Source organism: Podarcis muralis, chromosome 2 (assembly GCF_964188315.1).
Source record: "Podarcis muralis chromosome 2, rPodMur119.hap1.1, whole genome shotgun sequence".
NCBI classification, from domain to species: domain Eukaryota; kingdom Metazoa; phylum Chordata; class Lepidosauria; order Squamata; family Lacertidae; genus Podarcis; species Podarcis muralis.
In genome coordinates this window covers 107513536-107523397 of record NC_135656.1, presented here as the reverse complement: position 1 = coordinate 107523397, position 9862 = coordinate 107513536, and the positions used below count along the sequence as shown (strand labels likewise).

Genomic DNA, 9862 nt, shown 5'->3' with positions numbered 1-9862 from the left:
TCCAGAGTTGTTAACTGCATCGAAGATGTTCGCCAGGACCTTGGCCCACCAGTCCGCGTGGTATTTTATAGCTTCTGCCGGGATCAGGTCTGGCCCAGGCGCTTTCCCTGTTTTAAGGTTGACGATCAAGTCATGGATGTCTTCCGGATCGGTAGGGGGCCAGAGGGGAAGCTGATCTTGAAATTCGTCTCTTGTGTTAACGATACAGTCAGTTGTGGCAAAGTAATTTTTTAAATAAGATTCCCAAACCGGGGCGGGAATAATAGTTAAAGGGTATCTTTTAGTTCTCTTATTTACCAGGAGCCAAAATTGTCTGGTGTTCCGTGATGATGAGGCTTCTACAATTGCCCGCCATTGATTCACTTGCCATTCCAGTCTGGCACCCTTTTGAATTTGCTTGTAGGCCGATTTTACTTGGAAATATTCTTTTGGCAAGACTGTTGCCCCAGAGGCTTTATACTCTTTGTAGATGTTACCAAGAAGTTGTTTAGCCTGTTTACAAGCACTGTTGAACCACAATGCACCTGTCTTCCTTTGTGTTCGATTTATTTTATGCGTCGGGACAGAGAAAAAAGACGTTAGATCTTCCGACAGGTTCGAGAATAGTCTTAGGGTTTGGTCATAATCATGATAATCCTCAATTAAGCCTGAATATGCTTGTTTTAGTCCTAGTTGTAAATATGCTGAGAATTTTTGAGCCTGTAGTTCGGACCATTTTACACTTTTGACTTGCAGTACTGAGTTCGTAATCAAATGTGTTGGATGTCTGTCTCCATCTGGGGTCCAGTCTATAGTCATTGTGGCGACCAACGGTAGGTGGTCGCTCAGTTGAATATTTTCAACTTTAAAATGGGAAAATTTGGGGAATATATCATGAGATACCAGCATATAATCCAGGACACTGTTTGCAGAGGAGCTTATGTGTGTGAACTCACCTGGTACGTCAGGCGGGCAGTTCCCGTTTAGAATCACTAAGTTTAGACGTAGGACCAATTGGTAAAGAAGGGTTCCTGCTTCATTTACCCTTTTGTCTTTGGAGAGTCTTTGATTATGGAGGGAGAGGTCATTTATGAATTCTGGGGTTATCCACCATTTGGCTTTGATTAGAGACTCCCAGTTTGTTGCAATGCGAGCATTGAAATCCCCTGCTATAACATTGGGTATATTGGGGTATTTGGAGTGACAAAGAGTAAGATGTTCCTCCAAGATTCCCCATTTATTGTATAAGTCTGCAATGTTGCCTCCAGGAGGAAGCTAAACATTTGTTATAACAAGTTCAAAGTTTCCCCCCGTAACCAGGGCTGTAATTGCAAGGGTGGAAGCATTTACAAGCGTGAGTTTTGCCTGTATTTTCAAGGAAATTGCTATAACTAATCCTCCACTAGGCCGGCCTCCTTTAGTAGACAGGCATGCCGGTAATGATGTAACATCAAAACCATTAATATCTACTCTCCCCTCTTCCCATGTTTCCTGCAAGAGAATTACTTGGTGTGAGTTTATTAGTTTTACAAAGTCCGGGTCAGATTTTTTCCCCTTCCAACCTGCTATGTTCCAGCTTAAAAGGGAGAACGGGGGAAGATTTGACTGAGGTTTGGGTAGTCACAATGGAGAAGGGGGGGACGCTGATCTTGGTGGGTTGTCAAATTTAAAGAAGTCAGTAATTTTCCTTTGAATAATGGTAAATGACTTCTCTCCTTTTGGCGCAGGTGTGCCTCTTGAGCTATTGTGAATAGAGATAATATTTGGCGTTTTTAGCTGTCGGGCCCAACTAGGCTCTGAAGAGGTTCCTGCCAAGTCCACTGGAGCCGTCCTCTTTGGGGATCTAACCAATCCACTTGTGATCATTTGGTTTATATGTCCTGCTGGGTCTTCAGTCCACTCTGTGGTGACTCTCGACACTGTGGTGTCTTCCTCACATGATTGTTGGATTTTTGGTGGAGAAGCCTGACTTGGGGTGGCCACTACCGTCTCAGGACGTAGATGGTCTTCGATGTATGTTGATTCCAAGTCCGGCATGGAGGGGTGAAGGGACAACGATTTATCCAGGGGGGTGTTATCCTGAGTTCCATTCTTTGATCGGTTAATCACGGAGGGAGCAGATAAGTCTATTAAAAGCAGGGATGAGTTACCAGCGTGAAGGGGAGGAGAAGAGTCTGCCTCCAGCAGTGGGACCTTCCCATCTACTGCAGAAGGCACCTTATATGCTGGGTATTGGGGAATTGTTGTTTCCACCTCCATGGGGCATGGCACCGCTAGATTAGAGTGGGTATCTTTCATAGGAACTCCGTTGCAGGCGATCCTTAGGAGCTGAAGTTTAAGTAAATCCAGCCTATTTATAATTTCTTGTTGTTCCATCGCTGGTAATTCTCCAAAGGAGGCGATAAGCTCTCTTTCCTCCTGGGGTGTCAAGGAGTTACTGGCACACTCGTAGTGTTTATTTGTAGGAGTGGAGGTACTATGGGACTGGCCCAGACATGGGGTGTACAGCTCAGCCCTCTTTTGTGGTTCAGGGCGAGAGGGTTGTACCGTCTCCTTGGTTAATCCCTCCAATAGGAGGGGTCTAATTTTGGAATCCATGAAAACTCTCGTTGGAAAAATACCAAGATTATTCAAAAAAACTTTTTGCTTAATAATAAGAGAGGGGATTTTTGCAGAGTGGAAAGCCAGCATCATTCTCTGATATCTGTTCTGGCGGACTAAGGGAAGCACAGCACAAAGGTCTATTTGTGATGCCTCGAGTTTTAGAAGCCATCTGAGGTGCTCTTTAGTCCCATGTAGCGTTGTCCAACTTAGGTCCCTTTCCCGGAAGGTTAGGGAAATCTTCCTTGGATGTAGAATCAGGGATTGGCGATTCAGTGCGGGGTTGAGATTGTATTTGCAGTTCTTCATACAATCAGTGTTTGGTGGAGCTTTCTGCCGGCGTAATGGAACATCTACTGCCCCATCTTGGGCTGTCTGTGCCGGCTGGTCATCCAGTTTTTGCTGAAGGCTATGCAGCTGAGAGGATAAGCCATCAATTCTCTTAAATATACAGTTTAAAGTTCTAATTATTAGATGGAGTTGCTCACATCCTGTGCAGTCCGATTCGGCTACCAACTCCTCCTTCGGGTAGGGACCATCCCCATTTGTGTTACCATTAGCGTTTCCAATTTGTAACGTCTCAGGGGCCTTATCTTCTGATGTTGTTTCAAGGGCAGATAGAGGATCAAAACGATTTTGAGTTGCTATTGAGTAGGTACATTCCTTGGGGCCTCTCCCTCCTTTAGGTGAACCCTTCCTTAATTGCTTAGGCCTTGGAGAGGATAATGCCTCGTCAGAGTCTCTTGGACGTTTTCCATGGCCCATAAATCAATTTTGCAGGAGAACCGTCGTGGGCTCTGTGCTGGGGAGCTCCTTAAATCCTTTAGTCTCCCTCACAAGAATACTACCACTTCCAGGAAAGTGGTGCCATAAAATTACTCATAGTAAGGCAGTCAGTTCAAGCCTCTTCCTTCCCCTCTTCCTTGTTCCTAGGATTTTCGAGACAGCTCGGTTCCAGCAGTCGGGCAAAATTCACTTTGTAATATGCAATAAACTAAAAGCTAAAGGAAAGAGTTGGTCGACAGGGCAGAGGATTTATACCCAGGAGAACCTTTCACTTATCTCTCCCAGTTAGGGAGGCGGCAGCAGCCGTGGCGGCAAGTCCGGGCGTTGGAGCAACCCAGATAAAAAGAAAACAAAGATAACCCAAATAGCAGGATACTAAAAGACAGCCAGCACAGCCAGCAGATCATTTAAAATTCACGGATAAAAACAAGGGAGGATAAAAACCGCTTAAAACAACTTAAAACTTTGATAAGGGTAAGCGAAATTACTCGGAAACTACCTTCGCCGCCATGTTGGATCATTCCTTCACCATGTATCACTCACGGAAGGTGGACAGAGAAACATACTTGTGCACACCTTTCACACTGCTATGAGTAGCAACAGAATGAAAAAGTGAGCTCCTTCTAACAGAACATTTTAGCAATATGGATGATCAAGCCAGAATGCAGGCTATTTGAGTATTGGTTCCTCAAAACATCTTCGTGTCACAATTGAAACCCAGAGCTGAACAGGAAACCCAATGAAAGGAGCAAGCAATTCTTCCACAAAAGATGAGATCTGGGACGTTCTGTGCAGCATTCAGCTGATCCCTCAGTCCATTTGGATTTGTCCTAACAACCAGCACTTTGTGCCTGAAATGGCCCAAGGCAACCACTTCCTTCATCCTTGCTATTCTTCACTGTCAACTCAGGATATTGCCAGAGGCTCATGGGACCTTTAAAGGCCACCAGGATGAGGCAAGAAGCCAAGAAGGTTCCTTTCGGCCTTATATAATGGATGTCTTGAACTCGGCTCCTCAAACTGGTAAGCGTGTTCTTGTCTGCCCTGAAAGCCTGCAGTTTCTCAGCTGCTAGCCTTCCAAAGCTGTCTCTCCATACAAAAGGCATTCCAATGGAGCAGAACTTGTTTCTTGGTAATCGAAGGCCACGTCTGCTTCAGGTCTGGCTACTTACATTCTGCTTTCTTCTTTGCTTCAGGACTGGAGGTAAGTATTGCCCCCATCCCAGAAGAGGTAAAAGAAGAAGAAGCTACTGTTTTACATAGGTTGACTCTATTAGTAGCCGGAGAGATATACTTTGGGGTGGTAGGGGGAAAATGCCTTCTGCCATAGGTCTGCAATAATTCAGTGTTATTGTGCATGCTTTTCATGCAGAAGGCCCCAGGTTAATCCCTTAGCATCTCCAGTCGAAAAATTTAAGGAGAAGAGAGTCGGTACAATAATGGGGCAAAATGGACCGGTAGCTTGAAATGCTGGAAGGCAGCTCTGTATGTATGTATGTAGGAGTGAATCAGGCTGCCCAACATCTGGTATATCTGTAGGATGCTGGGAGTGTTGTGGTCTAAACCACTGAGCCTCTTGGGTTTGCCAGTCGGAAGGTTGGCGGTTCAAATCCCCATGATGGGGTGAGCTCACATTTCTCAGTCCCAACTCCTGCCGACTTAACAGTTCAAAAGCATGCCAGTGCAAGTAGATAAATAGATACCATAGTGATGGGAAGGATAATGGCATTTCCATGCGCTCTGGCTTCTGTCACGGTGTTCCATTGCCACAGAAGTGGTTTAGTCATGCTGGCCACATGACCCTGAAATCTGTCTGTGGACAAACGCCAGAAAGCGAGAAGAGCACCGTACCCCATCATCGCCTTTGAATCGACTTCACTGTTCAGGAGTCCTTTACCGTACCTTTTATATGTGTATGGTTGGAGAGAAAATGTCTCATGTAACATTAAATACATTCTGCCATTTGTACCTTCACAATGGGACTTCCCTCCTCCTCCTGAGTAGGCCCTAAATCTATTCAGTGCATTCCCCAAACTGCCGGAGGAAAATTTGGGCATGATACGAAGCAGGCATTGGGGAGGAGTGAAAGGGAGAACTTCTGTTGCAAAGGCACAAATCCTTTCACTAATGTCATGAGTGCACTGAATATGACCAATGGGCGTATATTCCAGCTTTTTCTGCCAGGTCTAAAAGTGGAGCCCAATAGTTTAGAGCTCATTTCAGACAGAGTTAAGCTTCAATTGAGGGAGGAAGCTGCTTTTCTTCTGGGAGCGCCATCTTTGGAAAAAGGAGGATTCCCTTGTCTGGGTGGAATGTGTTGCTAGACTAAGGACACAGGAGCATGCTATGAATCTGCATAGAGTTTCCCCATCTGCAGAGATGTAAATTTAGTCAGACTTTCTGATGGGGGAAAAAATCCTACTGCTCTAGGATCTATTCTAACAGCTATGGGTGCCTATAGGATTTTATGGGTTGGGAGACTGAAAATCAATTGGTTCCTCCACAAATGAAAAAAAAAGGGGGTCTCACTTGGTACAATGCTTTGCAGTAGATCCAGGAAAGAAAATTAATATAAATGAGGAAAGTGGTAGGAGTTCCTGGGGCTTCAGACCCCTCGTCTACCTCCTAATGAAGCCCCGGATTTAGTGACCGATGGGTGAAGGTGATGCTTTCAGGAAGAAACAATAAAACAAATTTCTGTGCTTCTTACAGCAGATGCTGTGAAATGCAGAAAATGCCTGTCACCTGGTCCTGGCCAGCCATGTAAACCAAATACTTTGACATGTACAGGGCCATACTGTGTAATGACAGAAAGATTGGCAGGTAAGAAGGCTTTTCTGTGACTATGACTTGCCTATTCTATGCTCTGGTAACCTCTTCATTCCTCTGTTGAAAATGGGAATATCCCATTCCACAATGGCTATTTTATTATTTATACACCACACATCTTACGGGGTTGCCCCAGCCACTCTGGGAAGCTTCCAAAAGATATAAAAACATAATAAAACATTAAACATTTTTAAAACTTCCCTATACAGCAGGCTCGTCCAACTCTATAGAGACTGCGACTGAATTCACTTGGTAATGTAAGGAGTAACTGTTAGGCAAACATTCTTTAAGAAACAGACAAAAGTTCCTGGAAGCTTTAAAGAGGGTTCCAGAATTTTCTTTAGTGTATAGTAGTGGTACTCTAGGCTCCATTGGTGTCAGTTGGAGGTGCAAATAAAGGGAGGAAGCTGCAGTTGCAATTTCTGCACCAGGAAATCACACACCATCAGTACGCACGCCAACAACGAGGTGGGAAGGAAGGCAATATGCGCTGCTGATACTGTGAGTTTTGCAGTGTCAAGATTGTTAATTACTGGACTGAAATTATACTGCGCTGGAGAGATAAAGACGGAATGTAAATAGCTTGTACAAAATAGTAACAGAAATGCTTGTGCAACCAGTCAAGCAATAAAGAAGCTCTTGACTGTGAATTTGAGTATGACTCCTGTTCTTGTCCTCTGCCTCTGGGGAAAACTCTGCTACAAACAGTAAGAAGTGGTTTTACCGAGGTGCCACCACACAAGCAGAAAAGTGCAGCAGAAGTGTGTGGGCGGTAATCTCTAATAGTAACACCTCTTAATAGAGTGGTTAATGGACAAATTGACAGAGCTGCCAAATATTGGGCATTGCTTGGCAAGTGCAAAGTTGCAGCAGCAATATGAAAAATACCAAGCATTTCCCATGAAAATAAGTATTAGAAAGCTTTTCCCCAGCTCCATTTTGAACACATGAATTCAATTTTGCAGCTGGGGAGATTCATGGACATATCACTGCAAGGCAGACTGTGCAACAGTCTTCCAGCAGTAGTGGAAGAGCTGCTTCATTAGAGTCTTAAATGCCAGCTATATTCTTATATTAAGCCATATTACGTAGAGGGACCTTGCCTAAGAAGATGAAATGTTGCCGAGGAACAAGGAAAGTAAGGTTTCTGCTTCAAGGAACTAACTGGCATGTCACTTGGAAAGTAGCCTATTTTTCAGTCTGAAGGAAAGGTATTTAGGATTTATTTTAGACAACAGTGGTGGAAATTCTGAGATTTAAGGGTTTGTTTTATGTGGACATGTATTTTGCGCATGTTTTAACTTAATTTTATTTTAATGTCGACACTTTAGTAGTTTTCCATGGGGGGGGGGGAATCAGTTTTAGGTATGCATTTGTCAATGGAGCTTAAAATGGAGTTTATTTCAATGTGCTGTGAGCTTTGTCTCTTTTTTGGTATGAACTATGGACTCCACTCACTATTTACTATCAACATAAGGACTTCTCTTTCTCTCGCCAGGTCCAAATAAGGAGTTGCAGACCCTCAAATTTTGTGGCGAAGCTCAGTATAAAAAATACTGCGGAACGAAAAAGAAAGATAACCTTAAAGTACAATGCTGTGAAACTGACATGTGTTTTGACTGATTTTACTGTTCTGTTCTTCTATTGTTTTAACCCATCCAGGAACCTCATGGTAAAGGGTGGGCAGCCAATCTTTCTCCTTCTCTTTCACTTTCTCCTTGGAAAGACATAATATTAGAACATTTCATATCCTTTGCTTTGGACGGATGTCTGGTCTTCCTTCTGCCATTCCAATTCAAATGACAGAGCAAACACAGAAAAGCAACAAAGCCCACCCCGAGACTGTGATTCTACCACTGCCTCCACTGGTGGTATTACCTACCACTGGTGGTAATAGTAATAGTAGTAATAACAATAACCATAACACAATAATAATAATAATAAATTGTTCCCCACTCATCTTAAATGTGTAGCCCCCTTTTAGGTACCCCCTTCGGCTCATACTCCTGGTTTGAAATCCTGCTCTTCATCAGCCTGCCAAATGGGCCAATTGCAGGCTGGTGTGGAGAGGGAACAATCAGGATTCCCTCAGGTCTACTCTGGGGGGATTTAAAACAGCCCACGCCAGCCCCCGATGTCTAGCATTCTTCGTTGGATCAACCAACCCATTTTGCATTTACAAATTGAATTGACCTTGCAATGGCTGCGGTGGTCGCTGTATTGTTGGTACCAGGTAGGAATTTGCCTACCTGGTGAATTGGATATGACCTGGAGGTTTTGCCTAACCCTGTAGCAATCATCACAACTTTGGCGGTTTAGGCATTGGGTAACCTTAACCTTGGTTGGAGGGGGGGGTTGTACCCTGGCCTTCCCCTCCAGAAATAGGGTATCCTGTTAAAGGGGTCTGTGATGGAGTTGCTTCTGTCCATTTGCCCAGATGGGGGGAGGGGCTTGGGCCTCAGCGTTCCGAGGGGTAGGGATCCCTGTGGAGATCCCCCTATTTGATGTAAGTCATGGGAATCTCCACTGCCGGGTTGACCCTGATGTCATTTCCGGTAGGCAGACCGGAAATAAATGCTTACACAATGCCTATAGGCAAACTACTTCATCTGTGGTCAATAAAGTTGTGCCCTGATTTGATCTCATTCCACTGTGTGGCCTCTTTAATTGGTAGCTCACTTGAGCAGAGGAAGGCTGCACACCCTGGGCCTGTAGACTCTGGGAAGCCTCCAAGAGAATATAAAAATACATAAAACCATCCGACATTGAAAACTTCTCGATACAGGACTGCCTTCAGATGTCTCAAGGTCAGTCCTCAATTGCCTTGTTAGAGCATCCCAACCGAAACTCACAGTCAGGATGGTCAGGGGGGAGGCTGGAGCCACTTCCATCCAGACTCTCCTAGGTCATGCCCATCAGATTCTTAATTCATCTCTTCCTGGAGCTCATGGGTCCCTGTTCTTCCCAACCCCTCCCTGGTTGTAGAGCTCAAATGTTCTCATTTCTCTTTCCTGACCATTAACATGTAATTGGAACGTAGCAAGGCTTTTAAGTAGTTTGGACTGGAGGGAGTTTTAGGTGGCCAATCAAGATAGAGATCAATAATAATAGTTAGAATTACTGCTAGTTTTGCATGCAGAACAAATGCGAGAATAATAGCTTGAAATATTTGTTGTACCTTACGCGACAATGCTTTCCTTCAATAAAGTTGAAAAATGAAGTTGTGGTCTGTGTTCTGTTTTGGTTCCTGTGTAATTTTTGTATCTTGATCACACAAGAAATCATTTACCTTATATTTTCTGTTCCTCACGATTGATGTGTTTATTGTGAGGCCTTATTATTTTGTTGCAATTCCTTTCTTTGATCCAACAAGAAATGCCTATTTTAAAAGTATGGGCCATATCCCATGCTTTGCAACAGACCTCTGTGCTCAGCAGCAGTCCCTCTCCCTCTCCTGCTTTCTCTCCAGCTTCTGGCAAGCACAGACAAAAATACAACAAAGCAGATCCTCCATGCTGCACAACACTCTTGTATCATATATGGCAGTCTTCAAATAGAATCCCATACACAAATCACATGAGCCCAGTAAGCATCTGGAAGTATTAACGTAACCGTAGCATATTAGTATGTTTCTCCAAGTCTTTGCACTCAGATTCCAAAATAAAAG

The 9862-nt window shown here is 44.0% G+C and overlaps 1 long non-coding RNA gene across 1 annotated transcript; it reads left to right on the top strand.

Annotated features, from left to right (window-relative positions):
* The first annotated feature begins 3468 nt into the window (after positions 1 to 3468).
* Positions 3469 to 9412, top strand: LOC114588697 (uncharacterized). Its single transcript, XR_003704494.2, has 3 exons — positions 3469 to 4570; positions 6079 to 6189; positions 7694 to 9412. It is a non-coding gene; the product is annotated as an uncharacterized LOC114588697 (long non-coding RNA).
* Positions 9413 to 9862: the final 450 nt, after the last annotated feature.